Here is a 24,843-nt window from a genome sequence, read left to right on the forward strand (position 1 = left end):
AGACCTACAGTGATCAGACCTTACTGATCATCTCTTCTTATGTAAATAGAGTAATTAACAATAGCACCTGACAACTGTGTTGCTGTGAGGATTAAATGAAACATCCCAGGAGTTGCCCTGTGCTTGGTCCCAGCAGTGAATGGATGCCCTGGACCCAAGGGCCTTCCCAGAGTGCAGCTGCTGCTGGGTGTGGACTCCTACAGCTGAGTCTCCCCCAACCCAAGCAACCAAGAATGTGTAGGTCACAGTGGGGCAGTCACCATGGAGACCATGAAGAGGTGGCTGGGTGTGGGGTGGTATGCTGCCTTGGCCAAGCCCTGTCAGTGGAGTGACCTTGGACAAGAGACATGAACTTTCTAAGCCTTGGCTTCCTTATCTGTAAAGTAGGGGTGATGCTAGTACCGTGTTCACAGGCCATCCGGCTTGAGAGGGAGAACCTGGCACACCAAGCATGCCCAACTAAGCAGAAGAAGATGCCTGATCGCATGAGTGTCATCCCATTGAATCTTCTTGGCGGTCCTACAAGGTATGGTCTCTCTTACTCTGGGTGATATGACCTGTCCTGAAGCATCACAAGGGGTCTGTATGCCCTGGGGTCCCAAGGAACAACTCAGCACTGTTCCTGAGTTCTGTACAAGGTCCACTTCCCAAACCCCCGCAACGCAAGGCAAGGCCTCTGTTCTCACCTTTGCATGTCCTGGGGTGCCTGGTGCTGAGCATGATGCACAGTTAGTTCTCCGGGAATATCCTTTGCATTGCGTCATGGACAAGGAGGGCCCATGCTCTACATGGAAAATAGACCTGGGTCTTTTTTTTTTTTTTTTTAGATGGAGTCTCACTCTGTCACCCAGGCTGGAGTGTGCAGGGGCACGATCTCAGCTCACTGCAACACTGCCCTGGGTTCAAACCATCTTCATGCCTCAGCTTCCCAAGTAACTGGGATTACAGGTGCACGCCACTATGCCCAGCTAATTTTTGTATTTTTAGTAGAGACGGGGTTTCACCATGTTGGCCAGGCTAGTCTCAAACTCCTGACCTCTGGTGACCCACTCACCTTGGCCCCCCAAAGTGCTGGGATTACAGGCATGAGGCACCACACCTGGCCCAGACCTGAGTCCTTTTAAAGGAGGGAGCCAGGATCAGAAAGGAACTGATTGAAGGAAAAGTTGCCTGTGAAGCCCAAGCCCCAGCCTCATCGTCCCATCCCTCATCCACTCACTGAGGAGAGTCCACCCTCTCAGGGCCAGGCCTGCTTGTCCCTCCAGCTGTGCCCCTCAGATGCCCAGTGTAAGGGGTGAGCTGGAGAGCTAAGGATCTGCTCACTCTGGAATTGCAGCTGGGAGCCTCGGGGAGAACAGTGGTGGGGCCTCCTGGGAGCTGGGCATGGAGCTCCCCATTGGCTCCAGCTCTGACCTCTCTGGGCTGTTTAGGCCAAGGCAGCAGTGCTAATGAAGACACTGGAAGACAGTGTGGCTTAGCCAGCACAGGAAGGAAATGACTTAGTGCAGCCGGGTGCTGGCAGGCGACCACAGCAGGGGCAGGCAGCCCATAAGACCAGCACAGCCAGGAGGCCGCACTCTTCCCCGCCCTACCCTGGGCTTGCCTTCTTTGCCCCTCTCTTTCCCTTCACCACCCTCCACAGCCAATCTGCTTGTCATCGCCCACCTTTTTGTGTTTAACCCATCAGCTCTTCCTACCTCATTCACTATTTTTTTGTTTTAATTAAGGTCAAATGCACGTCACAAAAAGTTAACCATTTTAAGGTGAACAGTTTCAGTGGCATTGACAATGTCGTGCAGCCACTGCCTCTGTCTCGTTCCAAGACACTTTCATCACTGCAAAGTCAAACCTGGATCCACTGAGCAGTTCCTCCTCACTCCCCAACCCCTACCCCTGGCAGCCACCAATCTACTTTCTATCTCTATGGATTCACAGATTCTAGATACTTCATGTAAATGGAGTCATAAAATATGTGGCCTTTTGTGACTGGCTTCTTTCACTTAGCATAATGTTTTTGAGGTTCAGCTACATTGTTGCATGTATCCCTACTTCATTCCTTCTTACGGTGGAATCATATTCTGTTGTGGATGTGTGCTACGTTTTGTTTATCATCTGTTGGTGATTTCATTCACTTCTGAGTAACTCTTCAGGTCCTGGTATGCAACCTGCCATAGTGAAAAGAAGCCTGTTCCAAGAGTTTAAAAATCTAGGTCTCTGACCAGGCTGAGCATCCTCCAGCGAGTTGCTTGACCTTTCTGAGCCTCTATCTACTCACATACAAAGTGAAAAGCCTGGCAAAGGACATTTCAAGTTATGATCCTCTATGACTTTTCACAGCCCTGAAGTCCACCCTGCCACTCGTGGGATGTATCTCATGTCCTCCCTGCCACAGGTGTGTGTCAAGGACCCCATAACAAATGTCCCAGGACTTGCATGGTGCCTCCAGCAGATCAGGATGCCTGAATAAATCTCTGCCTTTGGGTCTCAGGGAGCCAGAATCTCAGTGAGATGCCTGGCTGAAGTAGGTAGTGTTTTGTGAGCAATTCCCTTATTCAATATCCAGCCAGACTTTCATCAGTTGTGACTTGGAAAGGAAATAACCAACTAACTTGTAACTTGTTCAGATATTCATTATGATAGAGTTAAGAGTCGCATTTTAAGAAGTGGGCATTAAACTACATAATGAAGATCCCACATAAATCTGGGGCTGGGGGTAGTGGACAAACTGCTATCTTTACTCCTGAAGTTCATCTTCTCCAGCACACATTTTATCCAGCACATGTTTAATGTGCCAGGGGGTGTGGAGAACACTCAGTGATAACGGCTGCATCAGGTACATCTGAACTTGATGACCACTGTAATACCCCATCCCCTGCTTTAGGCAGGTTAGAAACATACAGACACACTGCTTTAAAAACATGCTTGTCCTCAGCATTTAAGAGCTTTGAAATGGACCCTGATTGGAGCGGGGTGATCAAGTTGTCTTTTCCATTTGAACTTGAACTTAAAGAGGAAAAAACTGTATGTAGGGAAGGTCCCCCCAAGCTTCCATAGTCCAAAAAGAATTTGAGGGGTTTGTTTGAACCATGTTGCAGAACCGAAAAGTATTTTCATACAATTGAAAGTCACAAAATGGAAGACACTTGCTAGATTGTTCTAACGTGTTAGCTCGTCACACCTCATGTTTTTGTTTTTTTAACTTTTATTCTGAAAAGAATTTTGGAATATGGAGGCTCTGTAAATTGAGATCATAATTTCACCTCCTTTTTTTTGAGACAGAGTTCACTCTTGTTGCCCAGGCTGGAGTGCAATGACGCCATCTCGGCTCACTGCAACCTCCGCCTCCCAGGTTCAAGGGATTCTCCTGCCTCAGCCTCCCGAGTAGCTGGGATTACAGGTGTGTACCACCACTCCTGGCTAATTTTTGTATTTTTAGTAGAGACAGAGTTTCACCATGTTGGCCAGGCTAGTCTTGAACTCCTGACCTCAGGTGATCCACCTGCCTCGGCCTCCCAAAGTGCTGGGATTACAGGCGTGAGCCATCATGCCCGGCCCCTCCTTCCTTTTTAATACTACAACTTTCTCTGGCATTTTCAATTCCATTGCCCTGCTCAACTTTCCATTTCCCTATATGTTATTTCTTATTGATTAATTTTGTTGTTTATTGCCTGTCTTCCACACTAGAACATAAGCTCCACCCGGCAGAGAACTCTGTCCACCTTGATCACTGATGTACAATGGTATCCAGCCCATAATAAGTGCTCCATAAATACCTATTTAATGAACGAAATGAATGCATGCAGATGATTTTTGGCACTGAACTATTTTGTAACTAGAATGCAAGTGACATAAAGCTTCACTAGGATTCTCACATGAGAAAATATAAGCAAAAATCTGATCCTGTGAAAAGGGTAGCATCAAACTTCATTTTCCTTCCAGAAAATGCTTTTTAAAAATCTGCCAAGTCTTGGAGGCTGGCCTTTTATTGGTCCTGGGATGTTGGGCAAACAAGGGATTTTCTGAAATAATTTATCAGTTACTGTCAGCAAATTTGCTAAAGCTTGACATATAACATTCGCTACTGTGAACAAAAGCTGCCTCCCAAAGTCCCTTGGGTAGTCTTTGAGCACACTAAAAGTCCAGAGCTGGAGGCATAAGACTGACCTTAACATTAAATGAATTCATGGTTGGACACTTTGTTCTAATCCTTTGTGAGGCAAACTCCTTGGATTTTTAAAAAATGCTATTGGATGAATCTTTCCAATGAGGAGCATAAAAATATCTCCTTTAGTAGTTCCTACAAAGCATCCATGTCAATGTCATTAACAGAATGGGAATGATATTGGAGGGAGTGGGAGGTGGTTGCAACTTGCAATTCAGACAGCCAGTGAAAACCTTAACATTAAGTATCCTTAAAAAAAAAAAAAAAAGAAAAAGAAATAAAGAAACCCTCAGTGGTTGTATTTATCCTGAATGCAAAACTGTCCCCTTTGTTGAGATCGGCTGAACTAACTCAGCCTGGAGAACAATGTTGAGGCTGCTGGCGGGCCATGTGCTAATGTGCTCATGCATTACAGGCCGCAACAGATGGCTGTGAGAACACTCGGCCTGCCCCGCCTGGGTCAGGATGCAGAGCCCAACGCCTGTTTCCAGTGCTGTCCGGCTATGAAAACACTGCTTCTCTTGGGAGGGGTGATGGCTGGCCTGGGGGAGGCCAGCCATGTCTGTTCTACCCAATTCAAGGGCAAAGGTGCAAGGGAATAATGATCAGGGGTTTGTTTGAACCATGTTACAGAATTGAAAAGTATTTTCATACAATTGAAAGTCAGAAAATAGGAGACACTTGCTATATTGTTCTATCCTGTTAGCTCACAGGCCTCATTCTCACATTTAATCTTTTTTTGTTAAGAGAAAGAAGCCACACCTCATGTTTTTATTTATTGTTTTAACTTTTTGTTTTAGGCTCGAATACAGGTGCAGGCTTGTCATATAGGTAAACTGAATGTCATGGGGGTTTGAGGTACAGATTATTTTGTCACCCCGATAATAAGCATAGTACCTGATCAAAAAGAGGTACTTTTTGATCCTCTCTCTCCTCCCACCCTCCACCCTCAAGGAGGCCCTTCTTTGTGTTCATATTTACTCAATTTTTAGCTCCCACTTATAAGTGAGAACATGTGGTACTTGGTTTTCTGTTCCTGTGTTAGTTTGCTTGGGATGATGACCTCCAGCTCCATCCATATTCCTGCAAAAGATATGATCTCATTCTTTTTCACGGCTGCATAATACTCCATGGGGAATATGTACCACATTTTCTCTATCCAGTCCATTGTTGATGGGCATTTAGGTTGATTCCGTGTCTTTGCTATTGTGAATAGTGCTGCAATGAACATATGCACACACGTGTCTTTATGGTAGGGAGATTTAATCTTCTATGATCAGGATGTGGTGTTTTGAGTTTAGTTCTAATTTTTCTTTCCTTCCCTCTGACAAGTTTCTCTTCAATCCTTCCCTATATTCCAGTGAATCAGTGAGAAAGCAAAACAACCCCTCCTGTCCCCCACACGAAAACCAAACGAAACCAAACCAAAAATCCGCCAGGCCTTCTTACAACTACAAAGTGAATCTACAGAGAAATTCCTTCGGAAACATGTTTGCAAAGGGATGTTTGTCCCTGTATCCCTACAAATGAGAAGAAAACCAACATTAGCCATCACCTTTGCTCTTCCCATCCCACCCTGAAAGCAAAGGCTCAGGCAGGTGTGGCTGGCCCAGCAGCTCAAGGCCCAGTGTCCTGGGAGGGAATGTGGGCTCACTGACTCTCTTTAGTTGTGAACTCTACCCACAGAGCCGCTGAGCTGCCCAGGCAGCCCTGCCTGCTTCTCTAGCTCATGCCCCCAGAGCTGGGCACTGGAACTCACTCACTCAGAGCCAGGTCCCCTGGGATGAGAGTGGCACCTCAGAGACATCGCCCCAGAGTCACCCCAGATACCTGCAGAGACAGAGAGGCACCACAGGCACACAGAGCTGTATAGACTATCAACCCCTATGCTCAACTTTCTGAAACAGATAAGCAGATGTATGACTGGCTTGTGGTCTTCAAAGTTGGTCTAAGTTTCCTGGTGTTCATACAGGAGCACTGGGAAGCTGGCCTGAGGATTACTGATGTAGAATGGTGTCCGATCTATAGTGAGCTGTAAGCTCCCCACCCGCCTGTCTGTCACACTCAGCATGCCTTCTGTTGATGCCACCGCATGGATAAGCATTGTGTCTCCAGAGAGCCCTGTCAAAATGCCCATTGCCTGGGAAGGAATACACAGCAAGTCACTGGCACTGGTTAGTCTATAAAGTACTACTGATAGCATGAAGTAGGGCACTGACAGCCTGGAAAGGTAAATTTTACCTGGAAGGGAAGCAGGGAAGGCAGGAAAGATGGAGAACTTGAGATCAACAGGGCTAGTGCCATGAGGATTGGAAGTAGGCTATGGGGAAGGACATTTCAAGGCCATAGTGGTGAGGATGCAAGTTAGGTGCCATGACAAAGAAAGTTCCAAGACAGCATCTTAGATAAAGTTACAGTCTAGGGAGGTGGCCCAGGGCTGGTCTGAAAGCTTCATGGTATGAACATCCCAATTCCCTCCCTCTTATTTTTCTGCTATCCTCAACGCAGTCTCCATCTTGCTACTCCAATCCTGCCATCATGCCCATTCTGGGAAGCAGTGTGGAGCAGGGAGGGTTCTCCTTCCTTTTAAGGTACAAACCAAGAATGGCATATGTCACTTCTGCTTGTATTCCCTGGGACAGAACCTGACTACAGGGCCACATCAAACTGCAACACAGGTTGGAAAATGTGGGCTTCGTCTGGGTGGCCATGTGCTAGCTAAAACCTTTACTAAAAAGGGAGGTCAGACATTGGGGATAAGAAGTAGTCTGTGTCACCCCAGGCTGAAGAAGGGAGGTTCCCCTCAAAGAGCTCTGCACCCACAGCATCTGGCTCACAGTCCACCCACAACGCATACTGGTTTTGGACCAAACCCAGACTGAAACCAGCGTTCTCAGTGAAAGGGAATGAATTTCTATAGGAGCTGTGGGGAAAAGGGAAATTTTAAATAAAAATAGTCCATTTCTCTAGCACTTGCTAGTCTGTAGGGCCTTTTACATTTTACATGTGTTACCTCCTTTAAAATGAGAAGCAGGTGCAATGTGCACGACTCCCCTTTCACAGGTGAGGAGGTGGCAGCGGGGGCTTGTCCAGGCTCCCACAGCAGAAATGAGCAGAGCCTAGGGGTCTCTGAATGACTCCCAGCCCATCAGGCAGCCCAGACAAGCTCCCAATCCCACTGATGCAGGCATCCGTAGGCTAACATGGAATAAGACCGTGATAACACGATGTGATGTTCTTGTTCATGCCCAGCCTTTGGGGGCTGCCCTCCAAACTTCTGTGCCCTCCCTGAAGGTACAGGAAGTCATATTTTGTATAGCTTCGTGACACAGAATCAGCTGCTCATTATGGAACGCATCTTTTTCATTCCACCTCCCCCCATGGCCTATCACTGAAGTGAGCCTTGTTTTGAAAGGCACATCTTCATTCTTGGTGTGTTAGGAAGTAAAAGGAGAAAACGCCTATAATCCACATAAGGCACACAGAATCAAGTGGAGTCCAATTCCTCCAGGTTCAAGATGAAGGAAGCTAGACGTAGAGGCTGAATTACGATGACAGACATGTCAGTTCATCCCCCGAGTGTAAGATCTAAGACCATGGCCAGGATCAAGCCACATTTGAAGATGCTCTTACCAATCACTGTGAAATTCCGGTGTACCTGAATCACTATGACTTGGAATCTTTGGATTTCTACCAAATCATAATTTGGACTCTACCCACAGAGCCAGGCGGTGGCTCTTTCCTTCTTTCCTGATTCGTGCTCTGCCCTCACCCCTTTCATTGCTTTTATAATGTTCATCTTGAAAAGTCTTGTTCAGCCTGAGAACTATCTTTCCCATCAGCCATTTTCCTCTGCTTCTTAAACTTCCAGGTCAGGGATTCTCTGGTATATTAAAGGGGGCTCAGTTGATGGCCCTCGGCTCCATTGTGCCCTGTTAGGCAAGTACCTGTCCTGGTGCAGTGACCCAGACTTGTAAGAGAAAGGCTCTGGGCTTGGGCAGCACTGTCTGGTAGAACATTCCATGATGATGGAAATGTTTTGTATCTACGCTGGCTAATATGGTGGCCACATGTGGCCATCAAGCACTCAAAATGTGGCCAGTGTGACTGTGGAACTGAACTTTCAGTTTTATTTAATTTTAATTAACTTTAACTTCAATAGCCACAGGTGGCTGTTGTTCACTATATTGGACAGTACAGCTCTACAAGCAGAGGCCACAGGATCTTTGGACCTTACCAGGTACATCATCAATCTTGGACTTCCCTGGCTAAAACCCATACAATCTGGCCAGTCCCAAAATGCAGAGGGTTTTCTCAAAGTGAGAAGTATATCTTTTACCATAAAACATTATTTGTATTGATACCATTTGCAAGAAAAACCATCATTCTGGGCCAGCTGAGGTCATCGATTTCTGAAGAAGCACAGAGTTGGAACTGTTAGCCGATTGCTTGTAGACATCTGTGACAATAAGCTTACATCACTACCCTTACCCCTCCCTAACCCACTCCCAACACTTACAACTCTTGTTTCTATCCTTCCTCTTCATAAAACTCATTTTCCATTTTTCCCTGCAACCTAAATCATGAACACTAGCACCTTATCAACAGCCAAGAAAAGCACATCATGTTTCCTTTACTGACTTTCTCATTAAGTTGCCCCCATTTCTCCCCCTACTCAAATAGTTGAAGATGGGAGTTTCAAAGGTTTTGTTTTAGAAGATATGCCTACTGCCCAGAAAACCTTTCCCCGGGTCTTTGATGACCCTCTGGAAAGTTATTTAATTTTCCCAAGATCTGTTGTAGATAAACAAATTCTTTGGGTAGGGAGAATAGACTTGGCACAAGCTCAATTGCAAAAGTATTATTGGGTTGATACAGTAGTTGTTGACTCTTCTTCAGGGATTCTCAGTAATGGTCCTGTTACATTTGGGGCCAGATATTTCTCTGTGGTGGGGGCTGTTCTGTGCAGTGTAGGATGTTTAGCAGTATCCCTGGCCTCTACTTGCCAGTTGCCAGTGATATCCTGTCCCCAGTTGGGAAAACTCAAAATGTCACCAGACATTGCCAAGCGTCCCATGGGGGACAAAATCTCCCTGAGTCGAAAATCCCTGCTCTGCTTCCATCTAACATCTACACTGAGTTGAGACAAGAAAGCAGAAGAGGAAACAGCCACACAGAGCCATCTATTTCTATTTGAATCCTTAACTGTCACGAACCTCTTTCTTGTTTAGAATTCTTATTAGTAATGGACTTTCCCCTTAAACTCTGAGAAGTGAGAGGAGAGGAGGACATGGTGATTTTGCCTACATATCTCAGGAACATACTTTGGAACCAACCAAGAAAGGTAGATCTGAAAATGTCAGGAGCTTGATTCATTTGGTTTCCTGCACGGGAACTATTTAAAATTAAGAGACAATGCACTCTGATATGACTCGCCAGTTGTACACTGAATTCAATAAAATGTTAATAAGAAAAGTTCACGTGGATTGCACTCTTACCATATGCATTGTTGCAGGTGTACCGATTCAATTACTATTTTTATTCCTACTTCACCCATGAGGAATCGGAAGCACAGCCATCATGCAGTTAGTGAGTTGCAGAGATAGGATTCAAGACCCCAGGCATATAAGGATTGTGCTGTATGGGCAGACCAAAAAAGTATACCTGGCCCCTCTAAATTTTATTTTTTTAAATATCGATTTTTAAATTAACTTTTCACTGTGGAATAATTCTAGATTCACAGAAAAGTTGCCATGATAGTACAGAAATTTCCTGTATATACTTCACCCGGCTTTCTCTAACGTTCACATCTTTCATAACCTTGGTATATTTGTCACAACTAAGAAATCAACATGGATGGCTAGGTGTGGGGCCTCGTGCTTGTAATCACAGCACTTTGGGAGGCTGAGGGGGCTGAATTTCTTGAGTTTAGGACTTCAGGACCAGCCTGACAATATGGCAAGACCCCACCTCTGCAGAAAATTCCAAAATTAGCCAGGTGTGGTGGTGCACACCTGTCATCCAAGCTATTTGGAAGGCTGAGGAGGGAGGATCAATTGAACTCAGGAGGCTGAGCCTGCAGTGAGCTGTGATCACGCCACTGCACACCAGTCTGGGTGACAGAATGAGATCCTGTCTAAGAAAGAAAGAAAAAGAAAGGAAGGAAGGAAGGAAGGAAGGAAGGAAGGAAGGAAGGAAGGAAAGAAGGAAGGAAAGAAGAAAGAAAGAAAAGTTACGATGACATTAACTAAACCACAGATTCGGTTCAGATTTCACCAGTTTTTCCATGAGTGTCCTTTGTCTGTTCTGGAGAAGAATAGAGGGTATCTAATACAGGATAGCACATTGCATTTAGTTGGGGTTTATTTTCAACAGTGTTGACCAGACTTGCTCCTCACAACTCCTTCTAGCTCAAAGCAATTATAGATGCTGCTCCTATGGAAGATGTTATACAAAAATTCCACTGTTGTGCAAAATGGACACAGAGAAAGCTAATCACCACTGTATTAAGGTTTGGTAGAAGGAGATTTATGGGATTAGGGGGGGAAATCAGGTGAGCATGGCACACTGGGAGGAAGTATTAAAATCCCTGAGAGTGGAACAGGGCTGGAACACCCTAACAGACGCACAATTAAAGCACAACAGATAACGATTCCCCTGAAAAAGGATGGAACGAGAAAGAGAAGTATCACAGAAAACTGCTCAGGGAAGCGAAGAGTCCATTTTACAAAGTGGCCACAGAAAAGAGAATCTGCCTAGTAAATCGTCTTAGTAGGAGACTAACTGCAGGTATGACTTAGGCTGCTGAGTGGTTAAGACTTTACCACTCAGGGAAAAATGAGAGAGAGAGGAGACGGGAGTGTATGCCAGACGCATATGTGCCTATAGAAGAGACATGTCTGTTTCAGACCTGCCCACAACCTGAACAAGCTTCATGTCTGTAATTACAAAGAGCTCACTTGATTCTAAATCTGCACTGTGGGCATTTGAATCCACTTCATCAGTGTCGACAGGCAATGGGCCTCTACTTAAAGGCATTGTCAATGTGCCTTGCTGAATCGCTTAGAAATCCAGTGCCATTGTTAGAAAACAAGGGTTAGGACCCAGATTGGGACACATGCAAGATAACATACAACATATGTCTCTCTCTAAAACTTCTCCTGCATTCTCCTACCCACACCGTGTCCAAGAGGTAATTGGGATTTGCTACGATTTTTTTTTACAAGGACTATAAAGCAATGCCAGAGAAGGGGGGCAGGATCGGGAGACTGGATAACAAGGAACGGTGATATGGTAGGAAGCAGGCCCTCTCCAACTGGCATGTGGCATCATCCCCCTACCCCTCGCCTCCTTTCCTGCCCCCCAACTCTATCTCCACCTTTCTCCATATGCTTATTCCTCTTTTAAAGTGTTCATTTCTTCTTTTTTTTCTGTGACAAGAGAGTAGAATATAAACAGCAGATAAGAAAAGCATGACTCTTACCAGGAGAGTGGATGCCATCCAATCCTCTTCAAATCAAGGCACGAAGTTTTTAGAAGTACATGGGATTTGAGCAATCGAACATGTCATGGAGCAAACCCAAACCCCAACCTTCACGCTAATGAAATCACAAGAAATCAATGCATGGGAGATTTGCATGAAGGTGACGGAAATTAATAAACTATATCATGCCCCATTGGAAAGGATCAAAGAGCAGATGCTGACTTAGCTGACCTGGCAATAAGTGCAGTGGTGATTAGCCATGCTGCAATGACTCACTGACCCGGCAAGCACCATTTGAGAGCAGTCCAATTTGAGTCAGTAACCATAGTGTCAGGGTGGGAGGGAGACAGGGATCTCCCAGTGAGGTCCGTGCCCTTCTCGCTGGAAAGACCAGCTAAAGAGTTGACAGGGTAGCTGATAACACCAAATAATGTTGTTCTACATGTAGGAGACAACAGATGTGTCCTGGATGATTTAGGAGAAGATAAGAGAAAGAACGCATGAGGGGCCCAAAAGCCAGGGAAGGCTTCAGGAAGGAGGGAGATTTCAACTGGCCCTGATAGATGAATCAGATTGAAGCAGGGAATTGAGGGATGCTAACAGTTAGATCACCCTTGGGTTGATTCTGCTCAGGGAGTTCTAGAATCCTTCTGATGATGGAAAGAGCAAAGTCAACTCACGGTATGGGGTAAGACCTGTGCTCCGTCATCACAGCTCACAAACCCTGGCACATCTATGGCAGGGCCTGACCTAGAGTCAGCATCCTCAGGAGTTAGTGCCACGAATTTGTATGTTCATAATTACCAGATGATTCTGATCTAATGACCCCATCTCAAAGATGAAGAAATCGAGGCCCAGAGAAAGGATGTGATTGGCCCATGGGGAATATATTGTGAGTTCATTTAGGATGTGACTTTCCAACCATTTCTCCAATGCTTCTCCATGAAGGGTGTACTCTGAACCCCACCTGCAGAGGCAAGCAGGGTCACCCTACACCTCTCTTTGGCTGGAGACTCTGTCTCCTCGAGGAAGGATATAATGGTGCATGGCAGCTTCTCTGCTCCATTGTTAATAATCCACTCATCTGGAAGAAAAAGCAGCAGCTTCTTCCACCACCCTGGAATTGCAACATTTGTCCTTAGTGAAGCAGGGGGTGGAAGAAAAGAAAGAAAGAGAGAGAGAGAGAGAGAGAGAGAGAGAGAGAGAAGAGAAGAGAACAGGAGGGAGAGGAGAGGAGAGAAGAGAGGAAAAGAAAAGAAAAGAAAAAAGAAATCTGCTGTTACACTTTTGCCTTTTCCTGCATGTCCTTTGCACTCAGCCTGAGAACCTGCCCCAGCTGCAGAGACACTGCCTCTAAAGAAGAGCTGCCGTCTCACCCTTAACCCAAACCTCATTCCCTCAAGGCTTGCCAGGGGCCGGTCTGTTGTCACAGGCATTCCTTGCAGATATATCTAGGGTCTTTTCCCATTTTTGAAAGGATGTGTGTGAACATGCAAATTCTGCTCTGTTTTAGCCAAAACAGAAAAACGGGATCGTGTTCCTAAATCCTTGAATGCCTCTCCCTGCTCCTCTCATCATTTCCTAAAATCCCACTCGTATGTCCTCCTGCAAGACTTTGCAGCTCCTCTGTTATCTGACTGCACCCAAGTAGGCATCATTAAGACCAACTCCCAACTGCTTTTTAACAAGCTGCCCCACCCACCATCTCAGTCCCCCTGAGAACATCCCCATCTTTTCTGTTTCCAAAGATATTTTCATACCTTTTGTTCCAAAGATGATTCCTCCCAGGACAGGGCTCTCTCACCACCTGGTCCTTTGCACACCCTCTGTCCCCTGCACTGATGCCCTTTGCCCTGACATCCCTTCAGCTTTGCTAGGACAAGGGTCTATGGCAAGGGGCTGAGGCCACTGGCTTAAGTGAGGTTTAGAGATCACACATTTATTCCATGTATCCTTGCTTCCCTCTAACACTGAAAACCTGTCAGTTACTCATTCATTCATCACATGGGAAGCACCTATTGGATACCAGGCACTGTATGAAGCCCTGGGATGGCTGGGAGGTTGCTATGGCTCCTTATGTATTCAGATCCAACATGACAGACTGAGGAAATGATTTAGGAATGAAAATCAGAGCTGCCTCAAGAAGCAGATCGAAGAATCCAAGAGATTGCAAAGTCTTTTTCTTCCTTTTGTAAATAAACAGTTATGAGGAGACAAGAAAAAACATGTCACAACTCTGTCTGGGTCCAGGGAATTGGGCTGGTCACATGTGAGGCTTTAGGCACAGAGCTTCATTTGGTTCTATTCATTTAATGCACAAGTATTAAGCACCTCTCATGTTGAAGGGTCCTTCCTTTCCAGAAATATCTGCAATCCAACGCTTATGGGGTCATGGTGATGGGACTTAAAAACCCAACAGATATGAAAATGTTCTAGAGACAAGCTAGAACATTTGAATTATATTCAATGACGTGAATATAATTGACACTCCTGAACAGTCACTGTAATTAAAAGTGGTTATGATCAGTCAGGCGCAGTGGCTCACGCCTGTAATCCCAGCACTTTGGGAGGCCGAGGCAGGCAGATCACGAGGTCAGGAGATCAAGACCATCCTGACTAACACGGTGAAACCCTGTCTCTACTACAAATACAAAAAAATTAGCTGGGTGTGGTGGTGCATGCCTGTAATCCCAGCTACTTGGGAGGCTGAGGCAGGAGAATCGCTTGAACCGGAGAGGCAGAGGTTGCAGTGAGCCGAGATCACACCACTGCACTCCAGCCTGGGCGACAGAGCGAGACTCCGTCTCAAAAAAAAAAAAAAAAAGGTTACGACCATAGATTTTCAGGTATTTGTGTTTTATCACAATTTTTCAAAAGCCTGACAGGTCTTTCCAAAAGCCCTCCCCTAAAGAAAACAAGCCCATTTTCCCATGCACGCTGGCTTATAGGCAGTGCCAGGAAAGACCCATTTCCCAGCAGCAGGCCCAGCATGAAAGAGCTGACGGGCGTGAGGGGTGGGCCAGGGTCCCAGGCAGAGGGACCAGGACATTTGAGGCTGCTTCATCTGTGCATATGTGATAGGGATGGAGCCAATAAGAGAGAGATGAGCCACAGACCCTAGATGAGCCACAGACCCTACCTGCTCCGTAGGCAAAAGCCAATCACAGCCAGGGATCCCAACATTTGGGTGAATGTTAACTGACGCTTTTTATTTCTTATTTTGTGAAGATAGTAGAAGTTTTATTTTCTTTACTTCTCAGAATTCCGTCTGGCCTACCAGATGCCTAGCTCTTAAAAGGACCTCGTGCTCTGCACTGATGGACTCTGGCAGAGTTTGGGGGGTTTGGGGAGAGGGGCAGTGGTGGCGAAGAGGAGGCAGTCCTACACTTTAAGTGAGAAAAGTACAAAAAACGGTCTCTAAAGCACAGCTGCCAATGTCAGTGGACTTGCTTCATTCTTGAAATTCACCTGGTCAGGATGAACAGGTTCAATGTGAAGTTCATTTTTCAATTCATTCTATCTCATCTGAGTACCTACTCTGGGATCATGGACTGTACAGAAATTAGGACTTGAAACTGTCCTTTGCCACCTCCTCCCTTTTCCTTATGGAGTACAGAACAACGGCTCTGGGCAGGGCCAGCTTCAGGTGTGCACCACGCATTGGGTCAGTGGCACAGAACCCTGTGCTTAGAAGAGCCCTGAACGTGGTCAATGCTCTGCTGTCAGCCCTTCCTGACTTTTAAATAAGGGGGCCCCATATTTACATTTCATACTGAGGCTCAAGAATTATGTAGTTGGTCTTGCTCTTGGTAATGAAAGACTCCTTGAGGTGGTTCCCACAGTTTTCCATATCCCAGCCAGGACTCTCTTCACACTGTCCCCACTTCCATGGCTGGAGCCATAGTTTTTTCCTGGTCATAACTGTGGAAGGCAGGAAAAATTCACTTCTTAGGTCCTAATCCAAGATCATATTTTTTCCTGTTAAAAATTGCTGTTCATCTTAAAGTAGCAACATGAGTCTTAAACAGGATTCAGTACTTCAGTGCAATGTGCTAAAATGATTCAGTTTTAAAGAAAACTCTTTAGGTTGATGCAAAAGTAATTGTGGTTTTTTGCACAATCACCTTTTTTGTTTTGTTTTGTTTTGAGATGGAGTCTCACTCTGTTGCCCAGGCTGGAGTCCAGTGGCACAATCTTGGCTCACTGCAACCTCTGCCTCCTGGGCTCAAACGATTCTCCTGCCTCAGCCTCCCAAGTAGCTGGCATTACAGGTGCCCGCCACCATGCTTGGCTAGTTGTTGTATTTTTAGTAGAGACAAGGTTTCACCGTGTTGGCTAGGCTAGTCTCCAACTCCAGACCTCAAGTGATCCACCTGCCTCAGCCTCCCAAAGTGCTGGGATTACAAGGCATGAGCCACCGTGCCCAGCCTAAACCGCAATTACTTTTGCACTAACCTAAAAAAGTTTCCCTATGAGTCCCACCTAGGCCAAAGGAAGGGAAGGGAAGGGAAGGCCAACACAAGAACAACATCTTCACTCCTTAAAACTCTTAAACATATAGGCTCCCACATTGCATACACTAACATCTCTGCTAATGTGTGAAATAAATTTCTGGCACAAAAATCCTAACACATTCATTAAAAACAACAGGAAAGCAAGTTCTACCAAACACCACAATCAACCCACTGATATTTACCGACAGCCTTCCCTCACGCTCACCCCCAACCCCACTGTGGGACTTAAAAGGACAGAATATTTTTGTGAAAACAGCATTTGTTTGCTTTTTTTTTTTTTTTTAAGGGATGAAAGTGCGAGATCTAAATCAATTCTAATATATTTCAAATATATTCATTATCATGCACTAAAAGAGAGTTCCCATTTTGTGGTTCTCCAAGGAGAGTGACAGAGCCTTGTTTGTAACGGCCCCGGGCATAAGCAATCATTGTGTAGCTTAATTAGATATTCCCCATGCTAGTGTGAGGGACATATGTCCATTCACTGTGACAAACACTGACAGCGGCCGGCGCTTTCATGATCCTGCTCTATGCAGATAAAGGCAACGCAAGTGCGGGCTCTCCCAAGGACCTGTGGCCCCAGCCGGCCCCGGCACAATCAGCCCGCATTCACCGATTGGTTCCAGTTTATTAACAGCCTATGAACTTCTCATCTGCTCCCGGACTGGTTAGGACTGTCACCTGCAACTGCCAGGCCAGAAAAGGCTTTTCCACTCCTCGGGATCCGAGCGGATCTGGGTCTGCTGGGCCGGGCGCACTTTGTATTTTCCAACACAAAGAACAATGGATTTGAGGAGTTGTAAACTGCAAGGGTGGAAAAGCAGATCACATTTTAGGTGGGTCCATCCCTGTGGGGAAGGCCACCCCACAGTCAGAGGGAAGACAACTAGAAGCTAAATTAGACTTGGCTAATTTTAAAAGCTACTTAAATTCTTATAGTTCCAATTTTTAAATATACCTTCAAATGAATAGCAGTGGAGGGGAAGGTCCAAATGGGGAAAAGTCTTGGCCCATGTCCTCACCTTCTCTTTGGAAAAGGCAAACTATGAAAACAGAGGATGAATACCAGAATGTCCCTGGGTCCCCAGTATTCTCTTCTACAACCCACCTTAGAAGTCTGTCTCCGCCTTCTTCTCAGAACCGAGTCCAACTTTTTTTAGCCAAAAACCTGTTTTGATCAGGAATTCTCCCTGACTTTTTTCTCCTCTGGGAAAATGTGTATTCATTAGCTCAGGCTGCCATAGCAAAGTATAGCAAACTGGGTCGTTTAAGCAACAGCCATTTGTTGGCTCACAGTTCTGGAAGCCAGAAGTATAAAATCCAGCTGTCAATTGAGTTGGTTCCTTCCATGAGGGAAGGATCTGTTCCAGGCCCCTCTCCTTGGCTTCTAGAGGGCTGTCTTCTCCATGGGTCTTCACGTCATCTTCCCTCCATATTTGTCTGTCTCTGTGTCCAAATTTCCCCTTTGCTGAAGGACATGAGGCACAATGGATGAGGACCCACACTAATGAAATCATTTTAACTTGGTTAGCTCTTTAACTTGATTACCTCTACTTCCAAATACAGTCAGTTTCTGAGGTACTGGGTGGCAGAATTCCAACATATCTTACTCCCAAGATGTGCTGGGAAAGGTATCTTTCTTCCATTTTTTAAGGGACCTAATACAAAAGCACCACTTGATCTAACTCCCCACCCAAACTGGAGATATATTAGGTCCCTGGCCAAATATCAACCCCATCCTCTAAGATCATTGCAAAATAGACCACTTTCAAATAGAGAGAGGCCCTCTCTGTCTTTGTCTTCTACTGTTACATAGGGGCTACTCTGGTGGAATTTGAGTCTCTAAGCATGGTCCAATTCTATTTCAGAGAGAGCTGGAACTTGAAAAGACCTAAGAGAAGAGTTGAACCCCTCTGTGCAATGGGCCCAAAGGGGAAACGGCCTGAGGTCACCACGCTAGTTAGTGATAGAACGGGGTCTAGAATCCAGGCGGCATTCAGCTTCTCTGATGGGTCCACAGAGCAGTAGGAAGTCTTGATGCTAGCTTGTGAGGGAACCCCTCAGTTTAACCCTCTGAGACTAGACAGCTCCCAGGCACCCTTGACTGGCTTTTCTCTCCTTTTTATAGGGAATCCGGGAGTCCCCCGTCTGGACCACTAAAGAAAGGCACACTGTCAACCTGCATCAGTGCAATGCTTCTACTAACTGGACAGATCTAGAATTAAGGCACCAAAGAAAGAGGTCCACCTGGTCAGTTGATAATTGATACTCTTTCTAATTGCAAGTTAATGGGCTCTTGAAGTCTGGCAGATCTGAGTTTGAACACCAGCACCACCATCTACCAGCAGTGTAACTGGCATCCACCATTTAACCTCAGCTTCTTTGTAAAATTACTACCTCTCCCAGTTGTCATAAGAATGGACATCAATAATGCATATACATTTGTTGATAGCTACCCAGTAACATAACTGACCTTAAAAGAGGTCATTTTTATTAGTTATCCTCCTTAGGCAGAAATGCATTGGTCACATGGTGGACCCAGAAAAGGGAAATTGTTTTACACAAATTAAAACAAAACAAACCTTTATTTTCCTCTTATCCAAAGCTATTTCAGAGAATAAATAATCAGGAAGCAGCTGTCAAGAGAGGTAGATGAATGATTAGTTTTCCCAGATATCACTTCATTCCACTCCTACATAAGCTGGCAGAATTGATCAATAGGAATAATTTAAGAATGCTGCCTATGGGCACTCCAATGAACTTATCCCCATTAGTTGTAGATAGCCACTGTGGTAGAACAGAGGAAAATAGATGGAATGTCAACACAAGTATCAACTGGAAAGGTTCTCCCAAATTAAATAATTAGCCTGGAGGACAAACCCCAATGTCTGACGAGGACTCAATGGTCCATTTGTGAGGTGAACATGAATCCCTTCCAAGGAGGCAGCTCCCTTTGAATGCTTCTACCAAAGTTTTCCATAATCTTTGGTGTCTGTGAGGTCAGCAGGTCAGGTTATTGTCACTCTAATATTGTTCCACAGGTCATGGGGTCAAGAGATTCCCAGAATCACATGGCAGAGCCAAGACCAGGACCAGGGCTTCTGCCACTGGACTAGGCTCATCCCTTTCACTGTTCTAGACTGTTCTAGATTATTACTGACTGTTCTAGATTATTCCAGACTGTTCCACACTGTTCCACAGTCTGATTTGTGCCTTGGGGCCCAAAACAGGGAAGCTTGAAAAACTGCCACATACTGTTTTCAGGCATATTCCAAATGTCTAAGAGATTTACAGAGCCATTTTGTCTTTACTATTAATGAAGGTGACAACTGGCCACTGTCAACCTCACTGATGTGAAAACAAAATAACTTTACAAATCTTTTAGACACAAGAATAGAAGCTGGGCATGCCCCTGCATGAGGGTATTTCAGAGTCACCTGAAGGTCCTCCATCTCCCACCTCCCCAGTTATAATGTTTTGAACTTTTTACTTCCTTGGATGTCTCAAATATCCATAGAGCTTAAATGCAAATGTTTGTTTAAAAAAACAAAAAAATTCAAGGAGCTTCCTCAGCAGTTTACCTCCATGTGATATGCCTACGTCCAATACAGCTACAACTAGTCAAATGCACTTCCCATGCCCAAAGGGGTAGACAGCTCTTCTTGTTGTATGTGGTTGGCAGGGGCAGTCAGACCCATGGAAACATTTTTACAGTTAGGAAATGCAGGCAAGAGTTATGCACATACAAGGGTTGGGGACTGTTTCAATTCTATATTGTGGCAGAGCAAACCATCTCCAAACTTAGTGACTTACAATCACCAGTTCATGACTTCTCAAGACCCTGAGGGTGGGGAGTCTGGAGAGGGTATCATGGGGATGGTTCCCCTCTGCTCCATGTGCAGGGCTGGAACGTCCATGATGGCTTCTTCCCTCCCGTGTCTGGTGCCTCAGCTAGGCTCAGTCAGGGTCACCACTTAATAATTGGCACAGATGGCTTAAATGGAGGGGGTTGGCTGGATCTGCTCGGTGGTGGGCTCACAAGGCCTTGGGTTAAGGTCTGAGGTCTTGGGTTCCTTTCCTCTCTCTCCATGCAGACTCAGGGCATCTCTCCCTCTCTCCATGTGGCCCCACTGGCTGAGCTTCTAAAATGGCAACTGGCTTCCAAAAACACAAAAGTGAAGGCTGCCAGACTTCCTTAAGGTTTAGGCTCAGAACAGGCATAACTTCACTTCCATTGCATTCTGTTGACTAATGTGTGTCATGCAGCCAGCCCGGATTTAATTTGGAAGGGAATGACACATCAGCATGGGTGCTGGAGGCGTGCTGCAGTGGGGGCTATCCTTGGAAGCCAGTTACCTTAGGAGCTCACTCTTTCCACCTTCCGCCCCTGCAAGGGCTGAACGGATCAGTCTCCATCTTCGAGTGGTGCTCCCCTCAGGACAGCACATCTTCGAGTGATGCTCCCCTGAGGACAGCACATCGACTGGTGCTCCCCTCAGGACAGCACATCTTCGAGTGGTGCTCCCCTCAGGACAGCACAGGAGAGGCTGGGTCTGCCATTCCCCCCATTCCCCCCGGGACCATAATTCTCAGCCATCTGAGAGCACTGGCAGTGGATGAACATGGATGGCACCATCTAGCCACGGATGGAAACTTCTCCCTGTGCAAATGTGAACAAAAGCAGTTTGCAGTATGTAAGCAATTGCTCAAGGCTGATAACAGCCTCAGGGGGAAGTCCAACATGAGAAACCAGAGGCTGCCTGGTCTCCACGGACTCTGAGTGGGGACTTATGCATATCTAGTAGAGGAGAACGGAGGATCTGACCACCTTTGTACAGCAGGCTGGAGTTGAGCTCCCTCGGGATTTGGCATCTGGTGATAAATGGAGGATGGCTGCACATGAGCACTGTCTGTCTGAGGCTGTGCAGTAACCCCAAAAGGACAGTGGTGGACAGGATTCCCCTCAAATGGGAAAGATAAACAGGAAGTGTGGGGCGGGGTATTGGAGTCTGTTATGTCCACTGTGGACGTTTTGTTTCCCCAAGGCCACCGATGCCTCTGTAAAAGACGTGTGGTTGGCCAAGCATGGTGGCTCATGCCTATAATCCTAGCACTTTGGGAGGCCAAGGCTGGAGGATCGCTTGAGGCCAGGAGTTTGAGACTAGCCTGGGCAACATAGTGAGACTCCCATCTCTATGGAAAATAAAAAATGAAGATGTGTGGCAGAGATTTCTCTTTACGCAGCCAAACAGTCTGAAGGTAATTAATAACTCCTGATGGCTGGATTTTCATTCATTCAACAAGTACTTATCCTGGATTTTATATGTTCCAGGCACAGTCCTAGGCCCTGGGGACAAGAATATTTACAATATAATTTGAGGCTGGAAAGAAAGCAAAGCTTACAGGGGAAAAGGATGGTTACTACATGGATACTGGGGCAGGGAAGGCAGCTCAGATAAGATGACTTTGGAGGAGAAACCTGGAGAAGTGTGAATACCCTGAGGCCCTGCAGGACAGGTGGTCCAAGGACAGAAAACTGCAAGAGCAATGGTGCAGAGGCAGGAGCGAGGCTGGGGTGATGCAGAAAGGTCCATGCGGCCTGTGCAGTTGGAGCAACGTAACTGCAGTGCTGGGGCTGGGAGCAGGGATGGAGAAGGGGCAGGACAGGGAGTCTGAGAAGCAGACAGACCCTCCCCCCACCCCACCCCTGTGCAGTCTCAAGGCCTCTCTCTCTCTCTCTCTCTCTCTGTCTCTCTCTCAATGTAGCCCCAAGCAAGACCATCTGACTTCTAATACGGCCACTGCTTCCAAAAACCCAAAAGCTCAGGGGTCAGGTTGGGTAGAACCTTTTGGGCCCTTGGATTTAATTCTCAGTGTGTTAGAAAGCTACAAACGCTTTCAAGAGAGAACAGACAACCTGCCTGATTTACATTTTGTTTGGAGTTGAAGCCAGGGTGGTCTCCTCCTATGTATATTAGGGGAAGCTTGGATATTGGTCATTTATCCAGAAGAAAGGAAAAACTGAAGGGTCAAATGAGGCTACTCTGAATATTGTGAGACGCAGGAGAAAGAAGAGAAATAAGTCCCCATGGCCCGTATCCCATCCCTCTCCTCTCCGCACCCCTAGTCTTGTGCTGCAGGCCTCGTGCACGTGCACAGGATGGGGGCAAGCTCTGGGTGGACCGGTCCCCATGGTCCTGAATACTCCTCAGCCATGGAAAGAGGCACAGCCAGTGAGGGCCCGAGTGGGGTCTCTGCAGTCCAGGCCCAGGGCAGGTGGCTGAGTCGGAGCATTCAGGGGCAGCTCTGATTCCATCCATGACCACAGAGAACAGGAGGCACCAGGCATGCACTATCAGGCCGTAATCTGGATGATCAGTCCTTTCCCCACTTGGCACACAGTCTCCCACAGACATGCAGCCAAGGTGTAGCCTCAGCATCGGGGATATTTGCAACATCCATATGGCTTCCAGAGCAAGACAGCAGGGAGGGTAAGAACAGGGAGCAGTGTGGGAAATAGGTGGGCTCAGAGGCCTGCCCAGGAGTTCTTGGCCAGGGTGGAGAACCCGTCTGCAGTACAGTGCTGGGGGAGGCCGGGGAAGGAGGCTTGATGTGAACAGCTGAAGAGCCAACAGAGTGGGCACAATGTGGGCTGTCGTCAGCTCACGATGCCTCCCTTTCTCTGGGCTGTAGTCAGCGTCTACGATTAATAAGACATAGAGAAGTCATTCACCAGAAGTCCTCCTAGAAAAAGCACTGCTTTTGACTGGAAGAGAACGATGAGTCGCAAGAGTACGCTAAGTTAAACATGTGTCTTCGGAAGAGGGTGAGTTCTGTTAGCTGGTGGGCAGGGGGATGGGTCTGGGGGCTGGGGCCAGGATTGTGCTGAATTAATATGCGTAATAACACAGGGAGGAGCCAGAGAGATTGGAAAGGCAAAAGGGTGGAAAAAGCAAAACTTAACATGGGTAGTGGATGCTGGAGAGAAGTAAATGGGGAGCTGGGGTTGTCTGTTGAGTGTGTTGTTTACAGTGCAAACCTCCAGAGGCCCATGAAGGTATCCTGAACCCACACTACTGCAGATGGGCTGAGAGGCGGCATAAAGGCGGGGCTGGGGAGTGACAAAAAAGCTGTATCCCGAGAGCATCCCAGCGAGCCTCTCCAGCAGCAGCCATCCCCCTGTGCCCCACTGGGTTCCACCAGCTCAGAGCAGGGAGGGCCTGAAACAGACGAAACCAAGGAGCAGCCAGTGATGGGTGACCCAGCCAGCTGGAACCCAGCCCAGGGCAGGGGGCACCAGGAATCTCTTGTCCTTGGCAGAGACACGGTTTTGATCCAGGCTAATACTGATTTCTGATACTCTCAGCACTGCAGAATTTTAGACCTGAAGAGTGACAGCTACCTCAGTTCTTCCCTTTGATACAGGGCACATGAATCCTGCTCTGTTGGCAAGAGTCCAACAATGCAGGCAAGTCCCTGGTCTGGTAAAGCAAAGGAAAACTTGCCCTAAACGCTCCGCAGAACTTAAAAGCATCCACCACTCAAATTGGGAAGAATCACGGGAGTTAATAATGGTGTTATTGCTCTTCTTAAATGTTATTAATAGTGATATAATACTTCCTGTCTCCTCATTTGGAGACAAGCAGCTGCCATGCGCCAGGATAATGAAGGTCATAATAGGGGAGGAAGGAGCATGAAATTGACTCTGACCTTAGTCTCCATGCAATGTGGGAAGCAGTGCCAGTTGCCACAGCTGCACCGCTTTCCCTCCCATCAGCAGGGAGTTGATGGGAGGCCAAGCCCACCCAGGGGAGATTCTAGAATATTCTAGCACCATGAGGCTGGACTGCATCCCATCCTGGCAAGAAAATTCTAGTGATCAAGAGATCATCATTCTGCAAACTTCCTGGGAAGGTTTTTCTGATCAAAGAACTGCGGGTGTCCAATCCTGCTGTATATGTTAACATGTATGAGCACCGAGGCAAGAGGCACAGTGTAAGAGACTCAGAGAACAATTCTTTCCTGTCTGTCTTAGCCAAGGCCCTGCATCAAGTGTTACTGGACTGGCCTCAGCTTCCTCATCTGCAAAACAAACAGTTGTCTGCCCAACCCCATAGGAGTTCCGTAAGGCTAAAATGAGATAACAGATGTGAAGGTGGTTTGCAAAAAATAAGTGTGGGGCTATTCCTCTGCAGGAAGCATCTCCATCACAGCTGGTTAGAGGTGACCACAGACCTCTGTGCAGAGCATGCACCTGCAAACCTGGACTTCAAAGCAGCCTCTTTTGCTAGCTCTGCCCCTGCCCAACACCTGTTGGGCAATCTCAGGTTGCAACATTTCTGAAAACACGTTCTGACTGATTGACAGACCAGAGGAAGGCAATGCACCAGTGTCTCAATCCTTCTAGAAACTGCTATTAAAAACAGAAGACTGCAGGGAGGGTGTAGATCACAGTGGCTGTGGCTGGGGAATTTTCCCTATTTTACCCCTTCCTTTCCCCCAACCACCTTGCTTGTCCTTCCATCCTGTTCCCGTTCTCTATTCCATACATAATGGTCTCGTGACTCCGCCTCTCTGCCTGTCCGTTTCTCGACCCCCCAACCCACCCATTCCTTCTGCTTATCAAACCCCTTCCAAGACACTTCAGCTGCCAACAACCTCTCCTTCACCCAGCTCTCAAAAGT

At 46.6% G+C, this 24,843-nt stretch overlaps 1 long non-coding RNA gene across 2 annotated transcripts in view; it reads left to right on the forward strand.

Annotated features, from left to right (window-relative positions):
- The first annotated feature begins 433 nt into the window (after nt 1-433).
- Nucleotides 434-24,843, forward strand: part of LOC116274604 — a 28,445-nt gene continuing 4,035 nt past the window's right edge. Inside the window, exons 1-3 of one of the 2 annotated variants that reach the window (XR_004183375.1) lie at nt 434-526; nt 18,288-18,409; nt 22,853-22,985. This is a non-coding gene — a long non-coding RNA (uncharacterized LOC116274604). The remainder of the gene's footprint in view (nt 527-18,287; nt 18,410-22,852; nt 22,986-24,843) is intronic. The other variant, XR_004183376.1, reaches the window with a different exon arrangement.

This window comes from Papio anubis, chromosome 4 (genome assembly GCF_008728515.1).
Source record: "Papio anubis isolate 15944 chromosome 4, Panubis1.0, whole genome shotgun sequence".
NCBI classification, from domain to species: Eukaryota; Metazoa; Chordata; class Mammalia; order Primates; family Cercopithecidae; genus Papio; species Papio anubis.